We start from the raw sequence: 27,538 nt of genomic DNA on the forward strand, positions 1-27,538 counted from the left end.
ATGCTCTGAAGTCAAGGATAACTGCAATTCCTCATAAAACTCAACACATCGTGGCTTTATTTGCATGTACAGGGGAAAAGAATCAGAATTATATTTGTAAAAAATAAATAGAATGCCTCAGATAAATATAATAAAGTGATGTATATTAGTATACAAGGGTTTGCAGTACTTCAGGGCATAAGTTGATTTCCATAAATGAGATCTTAAGAGTTGTCTTGAGGCTCTTTTGTTGGTTTTAACATTAATCATCTTATAACTGAATGCATTTTAGTTTATCATGCTTTTCATTTAAAAATATATGTAAAAAATGGTATAATTTATAACTAAATGATAATTTGATGAAATGTTTTATAGCCATTGATATAATTCCATGACAGTTTTTAAATGCAGAAATCATTTAGTCTTGGTAAAATGTGCCAACTTCCTAATTACAGTTTAGTTTTTCCCATTTATTGTAGTCCCTGGTGCTGTATGTGTGTGTCCGTGGACACTTAGTCGTGTCCAACTCTTTGCAACCCCATGGACTGTAGCCAGCCAGGCTCCTCTGTCCATGGAATTTTCCAAGCAAGTGCTGCTGCTGCTGCTGCTGCTGCTAAGTCGCTCAGTCATGTCTGACTTTGACCCTATGGACAGCAGCCCACCAGGCTCCTCTGGCCACGGGATTCTCTAGGCAAGAAGACTGGAGTGGGTAAGTGCTACATAGAATTATGCAAATAAAAACACAAATGAAAGAGTTCTAATTTTACAGAACAGTGGGTAACTTCTTTTACTGAACACTTGGCATGTACAAGATACAGCTCACCATGCTTTCCAGGTCATGACTCTTAATACTTGAATTACGTGCTAGGACTTCCATGTAATGAAGCACTGCAAGCCGGGTGAATAAGAAGTTCATTGTCTCACAGTCCTGGAGGCTGGAAGTCCAAGACCAGGGTGTCAGCAGCGTAGGTGCCTTCTGACTGCATTGAGGAAGAATCTGTTCCATGCCTCTCCCAGCCTCCGGTGATTTGCTGGCCATCTTTGGCACTCCTCGCCTTGCAGAAGCATCCTCCTAATCTCTGCCTTCGTCTCCGCATGATGTTCCCTTTCTGTGTATCTGTCTGCCAACTTCTCCTTTTATAACCACACCAACCATACGGGAGCAGGGCAGGGCATCTGAATTAGTTGCATTTGCAGCAACCCTATTTCCAAACAAGATACGTTCTGAGGTTCTAAGGGTTAGGACCTCGACACATGAATATGGACGGGGACGCGATTCACAGCAGGAGTCACCCAGCCCTACAAGGCAGGCAGCACTGCTCTCTCCAGCAGCCGTATGAGAAAACTGGGACAGACAGCTTCAGTTACCTGCCCGGTCTGACGCAGAGAGGAAGTAACAGCTGGGATTTCAGTGCAGGCATCTGAGCTTCAGTCTACAGACATTTTTTTTTTTTAGCTTAATTTTCCTTTAATGGGCTTCAGGATATATTTTATTGATATTTTGTATTTTTATGTCAATATTCAAATATGTATGTGTTCTATCTAAGGCCAATTTTCCCAGCTGAGCACTGGATTTTTTACTTCAGTGACTTTCAGAGTCTATTCGTTACTACTAACCACCATCATCTCTCTTAACATTATCAATTCCTGGCAGGCTGATTATCCTTATGATCTGGGTAATAATTTAGGGCCCTATTTAGATGCCTAATCTACTAAACTACCTAACATATCTATAGTGGAGTTAATAAAATATATTCAAGTTTATGAAGCTATATCTAATCCATATTCTGGTCACGTCGTACTTGTGTTGTCCCTGAATAACAAGTTTGAAAAGAAACAAAGGAGAAATACTATACCCCTTCTGCTGCTCCTTTAACCATGATCTGTGAGGGAGAATTCACAGTATTTTTCCACAAAGGAGAAAACTGCTGAGTCAGAGGCAAGCAGGTAAGCCTCCCATATACCCTTAGAGACAGGAGACTTCTGTGGTGTGTATTTCAACTTAAAATTTGTCAGAAGTACAGAGAGGCAATCACTGAAGGAGCTGCTGTTTCAAACACCAGGGAAATGCTCTTAGTGATGAGTGATTTCAGTGGGAAAAGATGTTCCTCCTGTCCCCTCTGTCCACACGGTCCTTACTGGCTCACCACAACGTCTGCATCCCATCCTTCTTTCAGGAGGATGGAAAGGCTAGGTCCAACCCAGAAGTTGCACAGGTCACGTCTGCCTGCATTTTTAGTAGCAAAATCTTGTCATGTGGCCAGATGCAAGGGAAGCTAGGAGAACTCTAGCTGAAAGTTTTATGACTAAGAAGAGAAAACGAATATTAAGGGATGCATAGTAATCTCTGCCGCAAACAGGTAAATAGGCTCAGTGTTAAATTGCTCTGCAGTGCGACTAAAAAAGGAGTATTTTACACTGAATAGTAGGAAACTGAAGCAGTCAATCTGTCATTTACAATAAAGAACAAGACATAGTAAAAGTTTCAAGTACGCATGAAAATGCAGAAAATGGTTTAATAAACCTATGTCTCCATCACCTAATACAAATGGAAATAAGGATTCTGCACTGACAACTTAGAAAGGAATAAATCAAGTGTCCCAAGGACAAGAAAAATGCTGCAAATGGCATTATTTCATTTTGATGGCTGAGTAATATTCCATTGCGCGTGTGTGTATACACTACATCTTCTTCATCCATTCATCTGTCGGTGGATGTGTATGTGCTTCCATGTCTTGGCTGTTGTAAACAATGCTGCTATGAACATAAGGGCACAAGTTTCTAATTATTTTCCATCTTTTCCAGATATCTGCTGAGAAGTGTGATTGTTGGGTCATTTGGCAACTCTCAGTCTAGTTTTTGAAGGAAATTTATACTGTTTTCCTTAGTAGCTGCACAACGTAGGAGGTTCCTTTTTCTCCACACCCTCTCCAGCACTTATTATCTGTAGACTTTTTGATGGCCGTTCCGATTGGTGTCAAGTGATACTTCATTATAGTTCTGATCTGCTTTTCTCTAAGAAGTAGCGATGTTGAGCATCTTTTCCTGTCCCTGTTGGTGGCCTTCTCTTGTCTTCTTCAGAGATATGTCTGTTTAGGTCTTCTGCCTATTTTTTCATTGGGTTGTCTCTGGGTTATTTTTTTTATGTTGAGCTATATATAAGTCATTTGGATAGTTTGGAAATTCATCTCTTGATTGGTCACATAGTTTGCACAAACATTTTTTGCCATTCTGTAGGTTATCTTTTTGTTTAAGCAAAATGTACATATTTTGCACAATTTTTTAATACATATTGCCAAATTGTTTTTCCAGAATATTATGTTAATTTGCATTTCAACCAATGTTTTAGTCTATTTTCTTGCATTATATGGATGATATTTGTTTAAAAGTTGTAGCAAATTTGATAGATTAAAATGTTTATTCCTTTTATTACTAATCAAAATGCATACACCTTTATAGGTTTTTGAGTGTTTGATTCTTCTCTGAGTTGTCAGCGCATAACATTTGCTTCCATTTACACTGTGTTATTCTGTTCTATAATTTTATAGAAGCCCTTAACATGTTAACTCGTGCTCAGTATTATAGTTTGTTAACAGTTTTCTGTTTCTCATTTGACTTATTTTTCATAGTTTGTGATCCAAATAGTTTTAAATATTGATATTCATATTATCAGTTTTTACTTTCATTGTTTTTGCCTTTTACTTCCAGCTTAAAAAGACCTTCTTAGCCTAGCTCAATTCTTGATAAATGAACCACTTCCTTCAAACTGATACACTTTCAGTGGCCTTTACCTTACATTGTTAATGCTTGAAAGCAACTGTGTTATTTTTCCTTTATACAGTATACCACAAATACAGGGTCTTTTACTACAATTCAGAGTAATCACCACTTACTATTGATATGTTACTCAGGTATTTTATGAACAGAAAAGGAAAGTTTTCTACCCATAAAGAAAAAAGTTACTAAAAGTGTACTAAGGAAACTTTCAAGGCATGGAAAATCACAGAGTGTCAGTTTCCCTTACTTTTTTTTTCTCCTGGAATATTCCTGAGGGCAGAGGACAGTGATTAATTTTCCCCAGGATAAGTGGCAGCAGAGCCTAAGGCAGCTAAAACAGCAAGCGATTCTTTGCGATTTTATTTTAAAGCTTAACATTTATGCAGCATTTCCCTTCCACTGCCAAAGATACCCATTTGGTCTTCTTCGTTGCTCAGTCACACAGCTGGGTCCAGGTCTTTGCAACAGCCAGGCTCCTCTGGCTCAGTTGTGTGCCCCTCTTTGCAACCCTATGGACTGTACCCTGCCAGGCTCCTCTGTCCATGGGATTTTCCAGGCAAGAATCCCAGAGTGGGTTACCATTTCCTACTCCAGGAGATCTTCCCAACCCAGGGACTGAACCTGAGTCTCTTGCATCTCCTGCATTGGCAGGCTGATTCTTTACCACTGCACCAGTTGGGAAACCCTGGTTTTCTTTCAGCTGGATTTATTGAGGTGTTAATTTATATACAGGACAAATTACTCTTTAAAGTTGTATCAGTTCAGTTCAGTTCAGTTGAGTCGCTCAGTCGTGTCCAACTCTTCGAGACCTCATGAATCGCAGCACGCCAGGCCTCCCTGTCCATCACCAACTCCCGGAGTTCACTCAGACTCATATCCATCAAGTTGGTGATGCCATCCAGCCATCTCATCCTCTGTCGTCCCCTTCTCCTCTTGCCCCCAATCCCTCCCAGCATCAGAGTCTTTTCCAATGAGTCAACTCTTCCCATGAGGTGGCCAAAGTACTGGAGTTTCAGCTTTAGCATCATTCCTTCCAAAGAACACCCAGGACTGATCTCCTTCAGAATGGACTGGTTGGATCTCCTTGCAGTCCAAGGGACTCTCAAGAGTCTTCTCCAACACCACAGTTCAAAAACATCAATTCTTTGGTGCTCAGCCTTCTTCACAGTCCAACTCTCACATCCATACATGACCACAGGAAAAACCATAGCCTTGACTAGACGGACCTTTGTTGGCAAAGTAATGTCTCTACTTTTGCATATGCTATCTAGGTTGGTCATAACTTTCCTTCCAAGGAGTAAGCGTATTTTAATTTCATGGCTGCAGTCACCATCTGCAGTGATTTTGGAGCCCAGAAAAATAAAGTCTGACACTGTTTCCACTGTTTCCCCATCTGTTTGCCATGAAGTGATGTGACCAGATGCCATGATCTTCGTTTTCTGAATGTTGAGCTTTAAGCCAACTTTTTCACTCTCCACTTTCACTTTCATCAAGAGGCTTTTGAGTTCCTCTTCACTTTCTGCCATGAGGGTGGTGTCATCTGCATATCTGAGGTGATTGATATTTCTCCAGGCAATCTTGATTCCAGCTTGTGCTTGTTCCAGCCCAGCGTTTCTCATGATGTACTCTGCATAGAAGTTAAATAAGCAGGGTGACAATATATAGCCTTGACGTACTCCTTTTCCTATTTGGAACCAGTCTGTTGTTCCATGTCCAGTTCTAACTGTTGCTTCCTGACCTGCATACAGATTTCTCAAGAGGCAGGTCAGGTGGTCTGGGATTCCCATCTCTTTCAGAATTTTCCACAGTTTATTGTGATCCACACAGTCAAAGCCTTTGGCATAGTCAATAAAGCAGAAATAGATGTTTCTCTGGAACTCTCTTGCTTTTTCCATCATCCAGCGGATGTTGGCAATTTGATCTCTGGTTCCTCTGCCTTTTCTAAAACCAGCTTGAACATCAGGAAGTTCACGGTTCACATATTGCTGAAGCCTGGCTTGAAGAATTTTGAGCATTACTTTACTAGCATGTGAGATGAGTGCAATTGTGTGGTAGTTTGAGCATTCTTTGGCATTGCCTTTCTTTGGGATTGGAATGAAAACTGACCTTTTCCAGTCCTGTGGCCACTGCTGAGTTTTCCAAATTTGCTGGCATATTGAGTGTAGCACTTTCACAGCATCATCTTTCAGGATTTGGAATAGCTCAACTGGAATTCCATCACCTCCACTAGCTTTGTTCGTAATGATGCTTTCTAAGGCCCACTTGACTTCACATTCCAGGATGTCTGGCTCTAGGTCAGTGATCACATCATCGTGATTATCTGGGTCGTGAAGATCTTTTTTGTACAGTTCTTCTGTGTATTCTTGCCACCTCTTCTTAATATCTTCTGCTTCTGTTAGGTCCATATCATTTCTGTCCTTTATCGAGCCCATCTTTGCATGAAATGTCCCCTTGGTATCTCTAATTTTCTTGAAGAGATCTCTAGTCTTTCCCATTCTGTTGTTTTCCTCTATGTCTTTACATTGATCGCTGAGGAAGGCTTTCTTATCTCTCCTTGCTATTCTTTGGAACTCTGCATTCAGATGGTTATATCTTTCCTTTTCTCCTTTGCTTTTCACTTCTCTTCTTTTCACAGCTATTTGTAAGGCCTCCCCAGACAGCCATTTTGGTTTTTTGCGTTTCTTTTCCATGGGGATGGTCTTGATCCCTGTCTCCCGTATAATGTCACGAACCTCATTCCATAGTTCATCAGGTCAAGTTGTATAGTTATGTCAATTTTGATAAATGTATATAGCTGTGACTCATAACCACAATCAAGATACAGAGTGTTTCCATCATCCCAACAATTTCCTTTGTATCCACTGCAATTGACACCCTGTCCTCACCTGCAGCCCTTGGGAACCACTGCCCTGACCTCTGTCCCTGTAGCATTGCCTTTTGGTAAATGTCATATAAATGAAACTGTAGGTTTTGTATTAGATTTTTTCATCAGCATAAATGATTTGGAGATTCATCATTGCTGCATTTGTCAGTAGTTTACTCATGTTGATTGCGGATAGTGCCCCATTATGTAATTTTATATGTGTTCATTCTTCATTAACACTTGAATTGTTTCCTTTTTTGGCTGTTATGAATAAGTAAAGTGAAAGTCACTCAGTCGTGTCCCACTTTGCGACCCCATGGACTGTAGCCCGCCAGGCTCCTCTGTCCATGGGATTCTCCAGGCAAGAGTACTGGAGTGGGTTGCCATTTCCTTCTCCAGGGGATCTTCCCAATCCAGGGATCAAACCCAGGTCTCCCACGTTGCAGGCAGATGCTTTACCTTCTGAGCCACCAGGGAAGCCCTAGCTATGTAAAGGAGTAGGACAATTATCAGAAAAAGAATCAATAAATAAGAGAAGCCTGGAAATGACAGATAATTTGTAATTATCTCACAAGTTTCAAGCAATGTGTTCAGCATGTCAATGTGTTCGGCATGCAGAAAGTTTTAATCATGTGAAGAGAGAATTCAAGATTTAAAAACATCATGAAATGGAATCTTTAGAGATAGAAAGCATAACATCTAATTCAAAGTATCAGTTGATTAAGAGCAGATTAGATATGGCACAGGAAAAGATCTGTAAACTTAAAGACATAACAATATAAATTATGCAAAGTGAAACTCAGAGAAAATTGACAGAAATAAATGAAGAGAATTTAAGTGATAGTGACATCATGTAATTGAAGTCTCAAAGGAGGGGAGATGAAAGGGATACAGAAAATACTTGGAGAAAAAAATGGCCCTCAAATTTATAAATCTTCTGAAAACTATAAATCCATGGGTTCAAGAAACTTCAAATAACCCCAAACAGAACGAATCTAATGAAAACCATGCCAAACTAAATCAAATTGCTGACAACTTCTGAGAAAAAGAAAGTCTTCCAAGAGGCAGCCCAAGAAAAGAGGTTACCTTACCTAGAAGAACAAAGCTAAGCATTATTAGAAACATCTTCAGAGACTATTCCAGCCAGAAGACAACAGAACGACATCTGAAAGAAAATGTTCATGGCAACTCTATACCCAAATAGAAAAGAAATTTCCAAATCAAAGGCAAAATACACCATCTTCACCAAAATGAGTTCTGAGAGCATTTGTTGCCAGTTCTCTGTACAAACTGAAAGAAGTTCTTGAGGCAAAAAGAGATCCAAACCAAGCCTGGAGTTCAGTTAGTAATAATGTCCAAGGCTGGTTTCCTAGTTTGACAACCATATCACTATAGTGGATGTCAAAGCAGGAGAAGCGGCATGAGGAGTATGCGGGAACTTCCTGCGTTAACCTTTGCAACTGTTTCTGTAAATCTGAACCTATTCTAAAATTAAACATTTACTGAAAAGAAAAAGAAACATTTGACCTTTGAATGATATTATTAAGGGAATAAAAATACAAGTCAAAGAATGGAATAATTATTTGCAAAACATATATAATAAAGGGCTTGTATCTAAAATTTAAGTTAACTCACAAGTCAATAATAGGAAAAGCAACTCAATAAAAATGGACAAGGGAATTCCCTGGTGGTCCAGTGTTAGGACTCTGCTTTCACAGCCATGAGCCCTCTTTCAATTCCTGGTCAGGGAGCTATTGATAGGATCCCACAAGCTTCTTGGCTGGCAAAAAAAAAAAAAAAAAAAATTAAAAAAGACAAGATATTTGAACAAAGAAGAGACACAGATGACGTAGCACTTAAAGCCAGTACTCATATCAATAGTTATTGGGAAAATGCAAATTAAAACCACTGCTAGGTATATAGGCACTATACACCTAGCAGAACAGCTGAAACTTTAAAAGCTGACAGGCAAGGATCTGGAATGACTGGAACTTTCAGAGTGCTCAAAGGAATGCAAAAGGGTATGACTACTTTGGAAAACAAGTTGGCAATTTCTTTTAAAGTTAAACATACAGTGATCATACTAGTCACAATCTCATCCCTCAGTATTTGAACAAGACAAATGAAACTCTATCTCCAGAGACCTGTACACAAGACTTCACGGTATCTTTGCTTCCCTGGTGTCTCAGATGAGAATCCACCTGCAATGTGGGGAACCTGGGTTCGATCCCTGGGTTGGGAAGATCCCCTGGAGAAGGGAAAGGCTACGCACTCCAATATTCTGACCTGGAGAATTCCATGGACTGTGTATAGTCCACGGGGTTGCAGAGTCAGACACGACAGAGCGACTCTCACTCCCTCAGTCACTCCCCACTCTGGCTTTTGAAAGCTCAGTAGCTCAGTCTATCCACAGCCCATTCTCCTGCCTACAGGTCTCCCTGCAGTAATTGCTGTTTCTTGGGATTTGTACTTCCCCAGTCTTGTGAGGTTTTACTCTATACGTACTTAGATTGGTATTTAGCTGAAAACTTGGGGGACTCCTATGTAGATTTTTGGGACTCCTTCACGTCATAATTGCTTCTTCTCTAGAACTCTGTCCTACAAAGTCTGGCTGCCTAGGCGGCCTTGAACTCCTTATTCTGGAGTTGTCGAGTGGTTTTAGTTATCAGTTCAGCTCATCAAGACCTTGCTGGGCGCTGCTTGGGTTTCTCCTTCATGCCTTAGGAATTATCTCAGTGCAAAAAAACAAGACTACCGTAGGGTCCATCTGGCTCACTTACCTTATCCCAGGGACCATGGCCCCACGCTGTCTGTTGTCTAACTTTAGAAATCAATTACTACATGTATTCTTTCCTGTTTTCTGGTGGTTTAGGATGGGAAATATGTTGTTACTCTTTCGAGGCCAGAAGCACCATATTCACTTTTCTTTTAAAGTCAGTTTTTTTTTTTTAATGAAATCAACAAACCTCACTAATTCAAATTAAATTGTTTTGAATGGTTTCTCAATTATATTTAAACATGTTTAAAACCACTTCACTAAACTGATTGGTGGGCTTGATTTGCTGGCCTTCATTACCATTGTATCATGATTTTTATTTATAAGGTCATTTGTTTATTTGGTTGGTTTTTTTTCCAGTCACTAAATGAATATTTATTCAGATTGTATTTGTATAGAAATTCTGGCCTAGTTATGGAGAATGCAGAAGAAAGTCACAACTAAATGAATTGTTTAGTAATGAAAATACTTTCATTTTTATTATAAAGATCATGCATAAATAAACATTTAGAAACAACTTTCCCTTCTTTTCAAATGGTACTTACTCATTCACTATATACATATCAACTGTTTGTTTTCAAAATTCAGTTTCTCAGTTGTGTGATATCTTCTAGTATATCTTTCAAGTCAACAGATTTGAGTTTTCTATAGTTAAGATTTAATTTCAAAAGTGGTATGGATTTACTTGAAATCAATTTTGATGATAGTAACTTTTCTCTGGATTAAAAAAAAATTTTTTTTAACTGTTCTAGATTCGTCACTTAGATTTTTAAGTTTTGAATATATATATATATATATATATATATATATATATTTTGCAGGAGAAAAAAGGGGTCTTTTAACAATATTTATCCAGGAAAGCATATTTATTCTTTTTACTAATATTTCTTTTATGAAGAATTTCCAATTAAAAATGAATAGAAATTGTTTTGATTTCACATCTTTTTCAAACATCCATTTGACTTTGGGATTTAAAGAGAAATTTATCAGAGTACAAGTAGTGAGAATGAAAAGCATCTATAGAACGTGTAGGAATTTGATCCGTAGGAAGTGAAATGGAAGTGGTGCAACCAAGTTTACATGTTTTAGTTTTCCCTTCCCAGTGAGTAGATGTCGTTAGAGATTGTTTGTTGCTTATAAGGTCAAAACAGCCATGTTTTCAACTTTATTAGAGAACATAAGAAAAACTGATGGCCAGGCCTTCTTGGACAGGGAGGGGATAACAATGACACAGCAGCTCAGATGTAAACTTCAAGTCTCTGATTTGCAGTGTAAGCGAGGATCTTGCCAAGAACAATTATGACTCGGCTGTTACGGGAAAAGATGAAGAGAGAAGGTCCTAAAGAAGCGCAATTCATTCTACTAAGAACAACAGTTTTTCTTCAAACATGTTTTGTTTGGCTCTTTAAGGAAGAATAGGGGAAAATTGTATTTTATTCATTGTTCTGAGGGGGCCATTTGTAATTAATAAAAAATAACACAGGTAGCTCAGTGGTAGAGAATCTGCCCGCCAGTGCAGGAGACACAGGAGACGTGGGTTCAACTCCTGGGTCAGGAAGGTCCCCTGGAGAAGGAAGTGGCAACCCACTCCAGTATTTTTGAGAATCCCATGGACAGAGGAGCTGGGCGGGCTAGAGTCCAGCAGGCCGCAAAGAGTCGGACGTGACTGAAGCAACAGAGCGTGTGCACACGTGACAGAAGAAACAGAAAGAACTCTTTGGCATAGAGCAGTAGGCTGCCCGTGACTCACAAGTAAGTGAAAACCAGAAACTGAAAGAAGATACTTTTAAAATCTTAATTTTTTTTTTTTTTTACCTTGGCTTGAGATGATATCCATTAAATGTTATCTTAAAATAGCCACCTGCCTAAAGGCATAGGAAGCACTCTCATACTTTGGTAAAGAAACAAGTGCGTGTATGTGTCCATGAACTTGCCAGGAAAGGAGTCCGGAGCTATTACGGTATTACTCTCGATCACTCTGGGTTATTTAGACAAGCGGGACTGCAGTGATTGGGGATATCCTGCAGATGTATTTCTCCACTGTTGCAAAAACTAACCAGGGCTTTTAAAGCATCGCTTAGCACAATTGACATCTTATTGTTACAGCTTCATTTCTTTTGAAATCCTGCCACTTGGGGTTTTTTTGGCAGTTATGGTTCATCCTTCTCCAATTTCCTGAACTACTCAAGGCTCAAAAATTGTCAAGAGCAGTCTTTTGAAATTAGGAAACATCGAAAATCCGTAGCTAGTTCTGTTTTTTGTCTTGAGCCCACAAAGCCCACCTGTATCGGGACAGCATCGCGTGGGGGTTTTGTCCCTAATTATTTCCTGTTGTGCCACGTGTGCGGTGAGTGGAGGTCACCCTTCGCTGCGGTGCACGGGCTCCTCTTGTCGGGGACCACGAGCTCAGTGCAGGTGGCTCTCAGTACTGGTGTTGCGGTGACGGTTGCCCCGGGGTGCCCAGGATCTTCCCCGACCAGGGTTGAACCCGTGTCCCCTGTTTTGGCAGACAGATTCTTATCCACAATACCACCAGGGAAGTCCTTTTTTTTTTTTTTTTTTTTTTTTGTCCCATGTGGTTTTGGGTCATCAAGCACCTCACCTCAACCCCGTAAGTAGAGGCAGCTCTGCTGAACGCTCTGGAGGACGTGGGTGGCCAGGTCCATGCCGCTCCCTAATTCCTCTCTTTCTTCCAAATTGGCTGTTCCATTTTTCTGCTGAACACAAACAGGACTGGCAGGAGAGGCAGACCCTGCTTCTGAGAAGGCTTCACTGTATAAGGTACCCATCTTTGGGAGATGGCCAGGGTAGAACAGATGAGGCTAGATTAAAGAGTGTTTTCATGCTGTTCCCTCAAACCGTCACTCCAGCAGCTTCCAGATGAAGCTGAATAGATGCCAACAGATGTTTGGTTGAAGATGAAGATGTCATCTGCCAGGTGCAAAAAGTGGCTACCTAACTGAAGTGGCATGTAATACCCCCAGGTTGACTTCAAATGCTTTGGAGTGACCAGCTAACTCATGGGAACCAGATAAGAGGAATCTAATTTATAATAATATGTGTTTGTAGAGGATGACATCTGATCTTTTTTTTATTAATTTCACTAGCACTAGAAGTTTTCTCCTATTTATTGCAAGTTATAGAATACTAAAAGCTTGAGTTTAGTAATTGAAGGAAAAATCATTTCAAAGTAATGATTATTGGAGGTAATATCAATCTATTATAGAAAATTAAAAGTAGTGGCTCTGGGATTATTAAACTGTGGATAACAAATTATTGTTGTCCAATTTGTGTCCATTCTGTAGGTTTTACCCTTAATATGGGGCTTTCCTGGTGGCTCAGATGGTAAAGCATCTTCCTGCAATGCGGGAGACCCAGGTTCAATCCCCAGGTTGGGAAGATGCCCTGGAGAAGGAAATGGCACCCCTCTGTAGTACTCTTGCCTGGAAAATTCCATGGATGGAGGAGCCTGGTAGGCTACAGCCTTTACTATGAGGACCTTTTGTCTTTCTGAGGGTTGTCAACGAAACAGACTTAAGTTAAAGCAGGTATTTTAGCTTTTGGCCTTAAGCTATTCTGTGATTTTCCACAGGTTTGGTTTTAAAAAAGAAAAAGAAACTTAGCTGATGCATGACATTCATCACTAAAATTTTATTTCTGTGATAAAATAATCAAGTTAGGTTCAATTTAGCCATTTATGTTATTTACCAGAAGCTCCACATTAATTTTTAAATCTGATGTTTGAATCATACTCAGAAAAAAGCTGGTGAATTTTGTCATATTCGTGTTTTAAGCTCATTTTGTCGGTGTACACTCTGGAGGTTGTCGCAGATTTCTCCTTTAGGGAGCATTTCTTCTGTTCCTGAGGAGCTACTGCAGAGTGGCTTCTCCTTGATTGCTCTTCTGCATGCTAGGAGTCTAACAATCATCTCTGCAAGGTTGTCTCAGTAAGGATCAGTTCAGTGCGTGACTTCAGCAGCTGTTTTTAAATGGAAATCATGGCAGCTCATAGTTATAGGGCATTAGTTACAACAACTCAAGAAATGAAGAAAATGCTATGTAGAGTTTTAATTCCCCATAATTTTGTTGTCTGAGTAATAATAGGTAGCTGTAAGTGAGAACAATAATGTCTTTACTACATATTTATTCATTCACTAATTTTTACCATTTTGATGTGCTCACCACAATGAGAAATAATAAGACACACATAAGATAATACCACTGCCTTTCAAAGTGCTTATAGTCTTGTTTTTACTTACTTTTTATTGGCGCATAGTTGATTTACAGTGTGTTAGTTTCAGGTGTACAGCAGAGTGAGTCACACACGTATCCACTCTTTTTTAGATTATTTTCCCATTTAGGTCATCACAGAGCACTGAGTAGAGTTTCCTGTGCTGTACAGTAGGCCCTTATTATCTATTTTACTAATTTATGTAGTAATGTATGTATGTGGGCTTGCCAGGTGGCTCAGTAGTAAGGAATCCGCCTGCCGATGCAGGAGACCCAGGAGTTGTGGTTTCCATCCCTGGGTCAAGAAGATCCCCTGGAGAGGGCAATGGCACTCCACTCCAGTGCTCTTGCCTGGAAAATTCCATGGACAGAGGAGCTGGCAGGTGAGGAGCTGGCGGGTAAGCCGATGGGGCCACAGAGTCGGACCCGACCGAGCGACTGAGCCCCGCGCAGCAGGGCATGTGCCAGCCCAGTCTCTGCCCCTCCGCCCCTTCCCCCCTTGGTAACCGTAAGTTTATTTTCTACGTCCGTGACTCTGTTTCTGTTCTGTAAGTTCATCTGTACCACTTTTTTAGATTCCACGTATAAGCGATATCATGGATTTGTCTCTGACTTAACTTTCCTCAGTATGAGAATCTCTAGGTCCATTCCTGTCACTGCAAATGGCGTTATTTCATTATTTTTATGGCTGAGTAATATTCCATTGTGTATAGGTACCGCATCTTTTTTATTGGAGTGTAGTTGATTTACAATGTTGTATTAGTTTCTACTGTTAAAAAACAAAACAAAACAAAAACCCTCAAAATTTTTTATTCTCTCTCTGTCTCAGTAGCTCTAAAAGCATGGAAACCTCTTCCAGAATGTCCCTGACCCTGCCTCATCAAATTCAACCCCAGTTCTCCCCAGACTGCTTCCCCACTGGTCTGGGCATTCCACACTCCCTTTTAGAATGCCATTTTCTTTTCCTGACCCTTTCTCCCTTTACTTGTCTAGAGAAATCTAGCCTTTCTGGGCTTGTTCCAATTTTCCTGCCTATTGATTCTCCAGACAAATGTACCCAAAATACCAAGCCCAGTAGCCTCCAAAACAACAAATGCTCGTTCCTTTTTGAAGATGAGGAGGAGAGAAGGCTATGAATATGCACACGTTGATATCTTTGCCTACTTAGCACAATATCATGGATGTGACTACTCTGTTTTCACAGAAACCTGCTTCTTAGAGCTGGATAGAGTCTCAGGTCCTTAGCTGGTCCTTCAAGTCATTGAGCTATTTATACTCTGTATTACTCTGAGACTTGACAAATTGGTTTGATACACTATGGGGCATGGATTTAGGGAAAAGAACATGGATAACCCCCAGTCATTGACATTTTGATAGTGCTTTTCCAACCATACTATACTACTTGAATTTTTTTCATTTTGGCTATTCCATATAGTTCATCTCTAAGAGTTCAATTTCAGTATATTTCAATTTAATATCTAAATGTTGAACAATCCACCAAATTTTGAACCCTCTACTCAGTGCTGGAGATTTTAAAAGTTACTTTTTACATCGCCTCAGCTTCCAGGTGTTCACAGTCCAGTGGAGAGGCAAATGCTCACTCTTCTACAATCTAGGCAGTGGCAGACAGGCAGAATAAACACAGTGGAATGAGACGGGAATGGAGCGTAGAGGACAAAATGCTGTCTGAACATTGAGAAGTGGCCACAAAGGTGATCTTTAGTACTTTTGATATGTACAAACAGAACTCCTGGCATAGCAATTAGAAGATATAGTTTTAATGCACAATAAATATTGAATCTTGTTTTATAAATGCTCTCTCCCTTTCTCTTCCTTGTTTCTATAAATGTTGTTCAGTCATGTCCAACTTTTTGCGACCCCATGGACTGCAGCACAGCAGGCTTCCCTGTCCTTTACCATCTCCCAGAGTTCACCCAAACTCATGTCCATAGAGCCGGTGATGCCATCCAACCATTTCATCCTCTGTCGTCCCCTTCTCCTGCCCTAAGTTTTTCCCAGCATCAGGGTCTTTTCCAAAGAGTCAGTTCATCACATCAGGCGGCCAAATATTGGAGCTTCAGCATCAGTCATTCCAATGACTTTTCATTTGAAAATGAATTTTGACATTTTCATTTTGGCTATTCTGTATAGTTAATCTCAAAATGTCAATTCCTAAAGGAAAAAAGTTTCCTTTAGGATTGACTGATCTGATCTTGCAATCCCAGGGACTCTCCAAAGTCTTCTCCAGCACCACAGTTCAAAAGCATCAATAAATAAATATAAATGGGTCATCTCTAATTTGTCACCGAGTCATTTTCATTCCTCTGGTCTGCCTTATTTCTAGCCCATTTTCTCAGAAGATAAGCAGGTTACTCAGCCAAACAGTCACTGGGGAATGACTTCAAATTGTTTTCTTGGAAATGAGAAGGTTGGTTTGGGAAACAAAGTCGTCTCTGGGAATCATCCAGCCCTCCTACCTTTCTCCCTGTCTCCTCTTGCTTCCCTGCTCCTCCTCTCTTCCTCTCCTCCCCCTCCAAGCTGCTGGTGGCTTAGCCATCTTTGACTTCCCGAGGGCACCCCAGCTGACTGGAGTAAGGACCTACTGGGTGCTCTCTTGTTCTGAGCCCATGGGAGAATCCTTAAATTTCTCCTTGTAATGATCTCATATTGGAACTAGGGGATAAGAAAAACACAAATGCATGTTAACCTGTGTAAGGAAAATTCCACAGTTTGTTGTATATGGCGACGAATGGGTTTAGGTATCAACCAGACTTTATTTTAAATGGTAAACAAATGAGAAATGATGCTATGCTGGCCAGCAAGTCTTGGTTCCAAGAAGACTTTTGATTTCTAAATGTTCTGCTTCTCTTTAAGATAAAATGTTTGAACTACTGGCCATTGGAATGTCACTTCTCTGACCGTGTCTTCGGAACCAAAGGTAGATCTCAGTTCTGCATTGAGGAGGAGATGCGGCTAGGGGCTGGCCCTGTTCCCTGGGGAGGGAGGTGCAGGAGAATGGGAGGCAGCAGGGGTAGGGTGGGTGCGGGGCCCTGAAAGCTCTGAGACCCTTTAGACATGCTGGTGGGGGAGGCGGTTGCCATTGATAGAACACCCCCTCTCAGATGCTGGCCTGAATATTCTTCCTCATTGCCTCTGAAGAGCAGTACTGATGGGGAGACCTGGTGGTCTCAAAGGAGTGTTCCCATCACACTTACAGAGAGCTGCACCCATCTCAAGGGAAAGAACGCCAGGACTCTCGAACAGCTGTGCTCTGGCCACATTCCTTGTGTTCACCACACAAGTAGAAAGGACTCATTTCCTCTTCAAGTGCCTCGTGTGGAAAGTGTTCGATTTGGTATTTAGATATAGTGGAGTTGTTGTTTGGTCGCTCAGTCGTGTCTGACTCTCGAGACCCGTGAACTGTAGCCCACCAGGCTCCTCAGGATTTTCCAGGCAAGAACACTGGAGTGGGTTACCAGTTCCTCCTCCAGGGAATCTTCCCAACCCCAGGATCTAACCCATGTCTCCTGCATTGGCAGGTGGGTTCTTTACCACTGAGCCACCAGTGAAGCTGGTGAGTTATAAAGTAAAACTTTGGCAAAACTAGAGTTATTGAGCTATTTAGCAAAGCTGTATTTAACTTATAATTGAGTTAAAAAGCAAAACAAACGCTTTGGCCGTGTCGTTATTTAAGATAGTGTTTTCCATTTAGTTTAGTGCTTTACGTTCTTCAGTACTGAACAGCAGTCAAGCCTCACCCGGCACACACCTCTCTCTCTTGTTCTGAAGCTTCTGAAAGAAAATCACAGAGACCAGGAGAAGCCGGCCCTTGGGGGCCACGCACACACAGCGCTGAGGGGAGGCCGCGTGGCTCACGTGCTGCGTTTCGACTCTGAAGTCACATGAGTTTCTCCAGCTTTCTGAGTTAATGGGGGAAATCAGTGTCCATTTGTTTCAAACGTGCACCAAAACCTCCCCCTTTCCCCACCCTGTGTGTCTCAGGGAACTAATGGCACCAGGAGACAGAGGACGCCGTGTTGGTATTGAAATAAAATTGGATGACAAAAACTTGACCCAAGCTCTAAAGCCTTTGAAGGTGCCCTAAGCTTTCTTGAAGTGTCTTCACCCATAATCTCTATCAGCTCTGTCTCCTCTAACTGGGTAGCGTTTGAATTTTAAAAGAGACTCATTTGATCGTACGGTCCTGTTCAGGTTTGTCTTAGGTATGGCACTATAGCAAGAACCCGAACACTTTCTGTTAAAGGTCACGTTTGTGTTCATTTGAGAAGTATCACAGTAGGCAAGGATCCCAGCTGTTTTTTCCTTGATGGGTTGGGTAGGTCTGTGTGATGGTCACAGACTCACCTGTAACACAGACTGTCATTTCTGTAGGAAGTTGTGAGTCATGTTTCTAACGTTGACCTCCTGGAAAACTTAAGATACCAAATAAATACTGACTACTGAAGGATGAGCGTTTTCATTTTTCTCTTTCCTCCCTCCCCCCGTCTCTTTTTCTCTCCCTCCCTGCCCCCACCCCATATTGCTACCTGGCTATCATCATCTATTAAGTATTTTCCTAGAGTTCTCTCTTTCCCCTGTATTCTAAGTATTCTTCCCTATTTTCTGAGGCAGATTGTTTCCATGTATCTTTTTTAAACATCTGACAAAAGACTGTGACCTGAAACAAATAGATATTTCTCCAACAAAGATGGATTTACTTGAGATCATCATTAAATTGCAGTTTGGGGTCTGTAGTTATAACGAGCAAATCCCTGCAGGGCAAGGGAAGGGCACAGTTTTTACAGAGGGAAAAGGGAAGCTGGGAGAGTTAGAGGAAACAGAATCTCTGCTTTCATTGGCTGAGTTCTTAGGAGAGAAGAGTCCTCTTCCATTGATCTCTGCTTTCTTTCTTTGCAGGGCGAAAGAGCTCCCCCTGACGGTTTCCCAAGTCTGTTTAATTGAGGTTTCTGTTTTTTGGTTGTTCAGTCACCAAGTCATGTCTGACTTTTTGTGACCCCATGGACTATAGCCCACCAGGCTCCTCTGTCCATGGGATTTCCCAGGCGAGAATACTGGAGTGGGTTGTCATTTCCTTCTCCAGGGGATCTTCCTGACCCAGGGATTGAACCGAGGTCTCCAGGATTGCAGGCCTATTCTTTACTTCTACACCACCATAATTTCTTTTGTATCTTTTAAATCTGAATTTCTTAACCACTGCCTTCTTTATTTTTGCCATTCCTGCCTTCAATAACTTTAGAAAAAAGGCCATCTCCCGTTATTCTTTACATTTATTTGATATACAATATTTATCACTTCCTTCTTCTTTAAGGATTAACTTTTCTGTCCACTTCTTTTGGAAATTTAAAGCATTATCCAATATATTTTCTTGTCTCTGGTGATAGTCTTTCTTTGGCAACTCTTCTCATTCCTCTTTTTCTCCCCATCCCTTAACTCTGGCTGTAAACCGAGTGCCTTCATTTATAAGATAAGACAAGCTGTGCAGTAGCTTCATAGTAAAAACCACAGACTGTAGGATCAAAAAGGCTGATGTTGGAATCCTGGATATTTGACCTTGAGCAAGTTATTTAACCTCTGCAGTCTTAGTTTTCCTCTCTATGAAAAGGACACAGTAATATTTATAGGAGAAAGTAGTTGTAAGGCTTAAAACAGATCTTTTATATTTAAATGCTGGGCACAGGGCCTGACGTGCAGTGAGCACTCGATGACTGAGATATTAGTGTCCTTTGCGACATTTCTTCTTTGTTTCAAATATCATCATCTCAGTTAATAATTCCCAGACCTGTTCCCAGATATCAGCCCTGAAGTGTCCCTCTCAGCTCAGTCCTGGATCTTCCATACCCACAGCAACATCCGTACAGATGATGTCCAAAATTGGCATGCCCCAAACTGGTTGGATTAAGAACATCCTGGAGAACACTGATATGGTGTCTTCGTAAGAATTCCTGTGACAGTGTCCTTTTGGGAGCTGATGCTGTCAAGCAAACAACACTCTACAGTAAGATGGTTTTTCTTTGGTCTTTGGCATGTCCACGCATGCTCAGTCACGTCCAATTCTTTGTGACCCTATGGACTGCGGCCCACCAGGCTTTTCAGTCCATGAGATTTTCCTGGCAAATATTCTGAACTGGGTTACCATTTCCTTCTCCAGCTTTGGTCTTTGGACTATTCCCTAAATACATGGAAACCTGTATGCCTTAAATACAAAGCCGACTGTTGGAACTTGAATATAATGTAGTGGTCTGAGTAGGTGTCTAGGCTACATTTGAAAATTAAATGTAGCCATATGATCATTTTAAAGGACTTTGGGGTTGTTTATGCTTGATTGCACTCCCATCTCCACCCACACACACGTATCTCCTATTTATTTCAGGGAATTGGCTCATGTCATATGTGATTGTGGGAGCTGACAGGTTTGAAATGTGTAGGGTAGGCTGGAAATTCTGATAGAAATTGCTGCTGCAACATTGAGGCAGAAGGTTTTCCTTCTCTGGGAAACTGTAGTTTGGATTTTAAGGCCTTCCGACTGAGTGAATGAGGCCTGTTCACATTACTGAGAATAATCTTACAAGTCAGCTGATTACAGATGTTACCACATGTACAAAACACCTTCACAGCAACACCTCGATTAAGGCTTGATTGAATCAATGCATATGGTCAACTTGGCTCAACTATAATTTAATGATTTAATGAACCATTAAAACTGACCATTACAGACACTAACAAATTATCCCCAGGAACCAACTCTAAGCTTCTAATTTTTACATTGCAAAACTTTGATGTAAGATTCTATGTTAAGTAAGCCATTGAATGCTCTGAGGCTCTTGTTTTTTGCCCCATGTCTCTGGATTGTATTCGCTATAATAGGCAGTATTGTCCATGATGTACTAGGCACTGGCCAGGTACATGTGTGCTCAGTCACATCTGACTCTTTGCAGCCTCATAGACCGTAGCTGGCCAGGCTCCTCCATCCATGGGAATCTCCAGGCAAAAATACTGGTGTGGGGTGCTATTTCCTGCCCCAGGGAATCTTCCCAACCAGGGATGGAACCTGCGTCTCCTGCACGGGCAGGCAGATTCTTTACCACCAGGCCGCCTGGGGAGCCCAGCCAGGTGTGGGGGTGCGCGTGTGCCTGCATCTGCCCCGGGGTGCTCTGCCATCCCTGTGCAGGTCTCAGCACGCAATACTAGAATCACTGCAATAAAACCATTCAATTTGATGTTACCTCTCTCTTGCTCTCTTCCTGTTATTGTTCTGGGAATTGACTGCATACTTGAATAGGCTGTCAAGGCTCAGCATTAGTTTGTATATGATTGATCTGAACCTTCATTCCTGTTTCAGCATGACAGATTTTTCTGTGTGAGTAACTAAAGTTGCATGTACATAGGTATACATATGCTCACATTTACTTAGCTGTTTAAATGCATTCATATTCAAAGCATTTATTCATACTGGATTTGTGTTCAATTTGTATTCAAGTGTGTCAACGTATTATTGAAACAAAAAGCAAATTTGCTTAAACCCATTTAACAGCAAGCATAAATTTCCATTGTCGTGTTGCTCTCCTAGCTTTCCTTCAGCTCCAAAGGATCTACCAGATCAAAAGATCTACCACGAAGCCATACCCTGAATGTGAAGGAATTGATTTTTAAATGAATGGATGTGATTCCTTATCTGGATATCTTCTCAGTAGTAGTTTTCCACTGGGTAGTTTTCCACTGTCATTTTTAAGTCCAGACAGCAGTGTCTTCCTGAGGGGCTAATTTGTGAGGGGATGAATGAGGAACAGCAGGACTATTACCAATTGCCAAGACAATTTACCGACCTAACTATTGCTAAGGACAGGAGGAGAGCCAAGCCAAAACTGTGTGTGCTTTGGCATAGCAGCATGTCAATTAGAACATGGGCCTGGCACCCCAATCTAAAACCTGAGGAAGAAATAACATGGTAAAAAGACAAGTAAAGGAAAAACTGAAATGTAGCAAGCATCTTTAAGACAAGATCAGGATAGAATAGTTCTTGACTCAGCAAGTTGCTATTCCGTTCCTTGCTTTTCCTTTTAAAACAACTTTGCTGCTGTGATTAAATAATGTAACATTTTCCCCTCTCTTTAATTCCTAGCTCCTTGGTAATATAGACTGTCTTGTGGAAGTGTTAATTAAAAATAAATTCTCATTTATAGCAGGTGCTGTTCCTTTTTTGTCCATTTTTCTGCTAAAGGATGTTAATTCCACTAATCTGACATCTAGGAATGGTATAATTAAGAGTATTTGTGAGGGAAATGGCAACCCACTCCAGTGTTCTTGCCTGGAGAATCCCATGGACGGAGAAGCCTGGTAGGCTGCAGTCCATGGGGTTGCACAGAGTCAGACACGACTGAAGTAACTTGGCGGCAGCAGCAGCAGCAGTGAGGGCTTGCACACACAAATTTAGTGTTTATTGATGTAATACTCTTCATCTTATATGACTATCAAGTGTTTATTATCTACATATCGTGGGAAACAACCCGACATTAACTTCTCCTTTGAGTAGTTACAATAATTTTTTCATAATAAATAATCCTGGGCAATAAATTCTTTTTCTAGGCCCTGTGCATGTAGCAGCTATAGACTGTTTATTATTATTTGAGTTCGTGGCAACCTTAATCAAGATGGAACATCTCACAGCTGTTTGTTTATGTCTCTAAGCGACAAGGTTTAAATTTCTTAACCCTTCATTTCAGATAACTCAGCCATCCATCAAAGCTGCATTGTTATTAACCTAAAAATCAATGCTTCATCAAAGAAAGAGGATAGAAATCATATGTAAAAGACAGCCTTTGGCTCTCTACTGGCAAGTTTACATATCCGCATTGTTACTATTATTTTGTTAACTTTTAAGTTCTGCCTCAGCTTCTAAGTTCTTTCAGCTGGGCGTATATTTTTTTTTAATATACTCATCACTATAAAATTAGACTTAAGAAAAGCTATTCAGAGGCCATAATAATAGAGTTGCAGTGAGTACAAGTCTCAGTCCACAAGCTCAGCTGGAAGAAGCGTTAGTCAGTCACTCAGTTGTATCCAACTCCTTGTGACCCCAAGGACTGTAGCCCATCCATGGGATTCTCCAAACCAGAATACTGCAGTGGGTTGCCATTCCCTTCTCCAGGGGAATCTTCCCAACCCAGGAATCGAACCCAGGTCTCCCGCATGGCAAGCCGATTCTCCACCATCTGAGCCACCAGGGAAGCCCTCAGTTGGAACAGCACACTTTAAAAATCTCCTTTGAATGATCCCTGTTCTGCCTCTGGGCCCTCGCTGGTAGAGGTTCCTTTTGGTAGGGCCTCCCTAAGGTCCTGGGGCTTGGGAAGGGCCGTAACTTCAAAGAGGGGTCTCAAGGCCCTCCTGATCATGGATGAGACACCCCCATTTTCTTGCCTGTTGGGTCTCTGAGTTTTGTGGTCATCTTTGGCATGTCTCTGAACCTGGGGGTTTTATGCCGATTCTCAAATAGGTACCCCACAGGCCCCCAGCACAGAGGTGCTAGCACATGGGGCGTGCAGGGCCAGACAGCACTGGGTCACTTCCGCCGCCTCTGGAGCCTCAGACCTGATTCATCTGGGGCCTCCAGGAGCCTCTCCTCATGTCTCCTGTTGCTTCAGAGACACCATTCTCTGCAAAGGACTGAAATTTTAAAAAGGACTTATGCTTAAAAAAAAAAAAAAAAAAACCTGTGCATTCCAAAACCCTGAATATAAGAAATTAAAGACTTGAGCTACCCTGAGATGGGTGAGGATGCAAGGGAAAAATAATTCATTAACAAGAAATGAATTGGCATTTAGGTATTAGCGTTAGTCGCTCAGTTGTGTCCGACTCTTTGCAACCCCATGGCCTGTAGTCTGCCAGGCTCCTCTGTCCCTGGATTCTCCCGGCAAGGATACTAGAGTGGGTAGCCATTCCCTTCTCCAGGGGATCTTCCCAAGCCCATTTAGGTATTAATACATCATCAGATTAATAGGTCAGCAACTTATCCTGCCACAAGATTTTTTTCTCCGTACATAAAAAGTGCAGAGTGAGATTTGTAAGTTTTCAGCACTTCTAATGCCTCTCTCCTCCGGTTCCAATTTTTTTCTTTTCCTTCACGGGTCCAGTCACATGAACTTGAATTGACGGTAAAACAAGAGGAAGCACCTTTTAGTACGTTGAACAGATGATTCTATTCAAATTAAGAATCAAGGAAAAGCAAGCATGAATAAACAAATGCGGTAGATATAGACACTATAGAGCTTACTTGATAAGAATTGTTAAGATCCTTGAGCCATAGATCGCAGAGAAGATAAAATGTATTGATTGTCCTGACGCTGAGCCGGAAGGGCCCCTGGAATAGGATAACACATGCAACAGCTGAGTGTGGAGGCGTGCTTGGTTCCAGACTACACTTGATGTTTTGGTTCCATGGCTTGAAATGTTCGTACTTCTGTATCTTACCTACTCTTATCCATTCTTTTCATTGATTCATACACCTGTCACTTAGTACATCCTTATGTATTTTTCAATGATGAGAGGCACTCTCCATATATTTTCTTTCACATTTTGTTTTCAGGGAAATTCAAGAGTATTTGCATTTAGTGAGCTTTGCTCTATCAGGGGCGTTTGCTAGTAACTTCAAATAAGTTGTGTTATCTTCCCAACCACCATGTGTGAATATTTCCATGTTACAAAAATGGTACCCACGGCTAAGGTGGGTTTAATAGCTTGCTGAGCTGGTACTGATTTGTACTCCACTCTTCTTTGATGCTCAGAATCAAAACATTTTGACTTCATTGTATAAGTTTGAAGTTACACAAGCCTTCAATTCTGTTGATTCATTTGCGAAGTGAAAATTTTAATCTTAAGAGAGTGTTATGTATTTTATTTTGATGTTCCCCATACTCTATTGATGTACAATCCTAGGACTAGACCAATATTCCCAGTACATACCCAGTTGTCAATATCAATTGGCCAAAATTCAGATATTTGGGGAAGACCTCCTGAATGAGGATCCCCAGGTGATTCTGTGACCGCAGTGGTCAGACTAGTTTGCAGATGCTGTTGGCCAGGCTTAGTGGTGCCAGGCAAGGGCCATGTGTGTCTGTCTGGTCACCTCAGCAGTGACCCCTGTCGTGCCCCTCTGGTCTCTCCGCGTTCGTCCTGGGCCAGGAAGAAGCCTCGGAGTCTGTCTTAACTCACTGAGTCTGCTAAGCTTTGTGCCGTGTGTTGCTCTGCTCAGTCGAGTCTGACTCTGCAACCCCGTGGACTGCAGCCCGCCAGGCTCCTGTACCCATGGCATTCTCCAGGCAAGAACACCCGGAGCGGGTTGCCCTGCCCTCCTCCAGGGGATCTGCCCGACCCAGGGATCAAACTCGAGTCTCCTGCCCTGGCAGGCGAGTTCTTTACCACTAGCACCACCTGGACTATGACGAATCACAAACTCTCTAGCCCCTGATGTTTAGTGTGAGAGAGCAGTTCTAGGTAAGCACAGCTTGGTGCTTAGCTTCCCTTCGGGTTCGTTTATTTCGGTGACCTCTGACCTTCCCGCATGGCGGGCTGTCGTGCTGCTGGCGCTCCAGACCCTCTCGTGGAGACCGTGGCTGCCAGAGCCGCGGTCGCTGGCGCTTGTGTCTCCTTTTACGATGAAGCCAGAGCTCTTTTTCTGCTAGTCAGAGGCCTTCCTAACCTGGCCCCTCTCTAGACCACTTCTCTCTCTCATGCCGATGTTTGAGCCCTTGCAAACTCTTTTTCATTCTCCGCACACACCAGGCACGTGTTCTTCCCTTTCCCCAGAGTGCACGTCTCTCTCCTATCTGTTTGGAAAATCTCTGCTGATCATTAAAGCCCTGCGCAGGCATTAACTTTCACATGAAGTGCTCTGTATCCTCCGTACTGTGTTACTTGCTTTTTCTGTGGTACCTCCTACGTTCTTATATGGAATTTGCTCTTTTGTGCATGACATAGCACAGTTTTATTTGTGGACGAGTTTGTCGTCACCAGACTTCATCTGTGAACGTGCCAGCAAGGTGGAGCCTGGTGCCAGGCAGACAGTAGACCCTGAAGTCAACCTCAGTACCTGGGGTGGACTGAGTCAGATTCTCAAGCAGAGAGCCTTGGGCACTGGACAAGACTCTTCTCCACTGTGACCTCAAGACCTGACCTACCCCACAATCAGACCTGAGGGGTGTTGACTGGCATTCCTTTATATCTGGCTGTGCTGGGTCTTAGATGTGGCATTCAGAATCTTTAGTTGCAGCATGTAGGATCCAGTTCCCTGACCAGGGATCGAACCCAGGCCCCCTGCATCGGGAGCACAGAGTCTTAGCCACGGGACCACCTGGGAAGTCCCTTTGATTGACACTTCTAATCCTAATCCACCTCCTCCCCTCTTGCCAGTGATACGCTGGCAGAGGACAGGGATTGACCATCTCTCCTCAAAATTCCTTGGATGCTGGGCACTCAAGCTATTGGAAAATCAGATGCTTCTGCCCCTTCCCTCACTTGCTGATAATGCCCTAAAAGGTGGCATTAGTGGTAAAGAACCCTCCTGCCAGTGCAGGTTAGACGTAAGAGATGCGGGTTTGATCCCTGGGTTGGAAAGATCCCCTGGAGGGGAGCATGGCAGCCCACTCCAGTTTTCTTGCCTGGAGAATCCTGTGGAGAGAGGAGCCTGGTGGGCTACTGCCCATGGGGTCGCACAGAGTCGGACACGACTGAACGACTTACCACACTCAGTGCTCTAAAGTGACTGGCAACACTTCAGAGAAGCTTCGGCATTATCTTCACGCAGCTGTTGTCAAAAGTTATTATTTTCATGGAGATTCTAGCCTGCTCTTGTATATAAAATTTCTCTGGCAGTTTTTGGGCAGAGACAGCGGGCTTCAGAAGGTGGCTTGTGTTGTAAATCTAGTGCTCATTTATGAAAAGTGTCTGGGAGAGCTGGTCGCAGGCTCAAGTGCGTCACCCCGAGCATGCCTTCCCCAGGCCCGTAGACCACATCCGCTCAGGACGGAAGACCAGCTGTGACCTACGGGTGACTGTCCCTTTCTTCCTCTAGGGAGTGTTTTTCCCAGACTGTGTTCTATCCTTACCTTTTCCTCCAAACTCCCAGAAACTCTATCAGGCTGCCCTATGACCCGCCAGATCACCCCGTTTGTTCCTTTTTTTTATGTCCTCTAGAGCATCGTGGACTTCTGGTCTTACCTTTTAGCCATCGTTTTATCTTCTAATTTCCCAGCACGTTTATAGAAGTCTGTTTGATATACCCAAGAAACTGGCATAACTACTCAGGGTGTAAGCACTTCTAGATAATACATGTAATCTCAAAACAGCCCTCATACCTAACCCGGAAGAGTGTCACAATGGGAATATCTGGTGGGATAAGTAGATGTTGGGTAGCAGTTTTTGCCCTTTTCATAGGAAGTGAACTTCTAATTATTTTAATAGCATGCGAAATAGACCGCTTTCCCCCAAACATGTTTATATCATGGCACCAACAGGAAAGGATGTTATTTGCACATCACAAAGGGGACAAACTGCCTGTGGACAGAAACAAACAGCCCGGGGCTCTGACTGTGTAGCCCTCCTTGGGTGTATGGTGGTAAAGGAAAAGATTCAATGTCTTAGCTCACCAGTAACCACGCCATTAGAAGGCTCTGTATCAATAACTAGCTACCCAACTATGTCTAGGCCACTCATTATCTGAACAATTAATGTTGCTTATTTTTAAGTAATAGGGAGAAAGCTATAATATTTACCATTATTGAAAATTTTGCTGTGATGCAAAGCTTCCTGAAAATGGCCTCATGTGCTTTAAGGAAGTTAATCTGGTCCTGTGATCAAAGTCTTCTTTATCATCCACTGTCTACTTTTCATAGCTTTGTAAT

General features: G+C 42.0%; 1 protein-coding gene across 8 annotated transcripts in view; it reads left to right on the forward strand.

Moving 5' to 3' along the window:
- Window positions 1-27,538, forward strand: part of LOC112581457 — a 134,637-nt gene that overhangs the window by 57,413 nt on the left and 49,686 nt on the right. For 2 of the 8 annotated variants that reach the window (XR_006640490.1, XR_006640491.1), the window contains one exon: window positions 10,666-10,880. The exons of 5 other annotated variants lie outside the window; for them this stretch is intronic. The gene's annotated coding sequence lies outside the window, so the exon portion shown is untranslated. Of the gene's footprint in view, window positions 1-10,665; window positions 10,881-21,213; window positions 26,267-27,538 lie in introns of those variants that run through there. One more of the 8 variants, XR_006640489.1, reaches the window with a different exon arrangement.

Source organism: Bubalus bubalis, chromosome 22 (genome assembly GCF_019923935.1).
Source record: "Bubalus bubalis isolate 160015118507 breed Murrah chromosome 22, NDDB_SH_1, whole genome shotgun sequence".
Classification (NCBI taxonomy): domain Eukaryota; kingdom Metazoa; phylum Chordata; class Mammalia; order Artiodactyla; family Bovidae; genus Bubalus; species Bubalus bubalis.